Source organism: Bison bison, unplaced genomic scaffold (assembly GCF_000754665.1).
Source record: "Bison bison bison isolate TAMUID 2011002044 unplaced genomic scaffold, Bison_UMD1.0 scf7180017864240, whole genome shotgun sequence".
NCBI classification, from domain to species: Eukaryota; Metazoa; Chordata; class Mammalia; order Artiodactyla; family Bovidae; genus Bison; species Bison bison.
In genome coordinates this window covers 295,904-296,337 of record NW_011494812.1, presented here as the reverse complement: position 1 = coordinate 296,337, position 434 = coordinate 295,904, and the positions used below count along the sequence as shown (strand labels likewise).

Here is a 434-nt window from a genome sequence, read left to right as displayed (position 1 = left end):
GGACATGGAACAACAGACTGGTTCCAAATAGGCAAAGGAGTACATCAAGGCTGTATATTGTCACCCTGTTTATTTAACTTATATGCAGAGTACATCATGAGAAACTCCGGACTGGAAGAAACAACACTGGAATCAAGATTTCCAGGAGAAATATCAATAACATCATATATGCAGATGACACCACCCTTATGGCAGAAAGTGAAGATGAACTCAAAAGCCTCTTGATGAAAGTGAAAGTGGACAATGAAAAAGTTGGCTTAAAGCTCAACATTCAGAAAACGAAGATCATGGCATCTGGCCCCACGACTTCATGGGAAATAGATGGGGAAACAGTGGAAACAGTGTCAGACTTCATATTTCTGGGCTCCAAAATCACTGCAGATGGTAATTGCAGCTATGAAATTAAAAGACGCCTACTCCTTGGAAGGAAAGTT

The 434-nt window shown here is 40.6% G+C and overlaps 1 pseudogene; it reads right to left on the bottom strand.

Annotated features, from left to right (window-relative positions):
• The window catches only part of LOC104993590, a 10,353-nt pseudogene that overhangs the window by 5,542 nt on the left and 4,377 nt on the right, over positions 1-434 (bottom strand).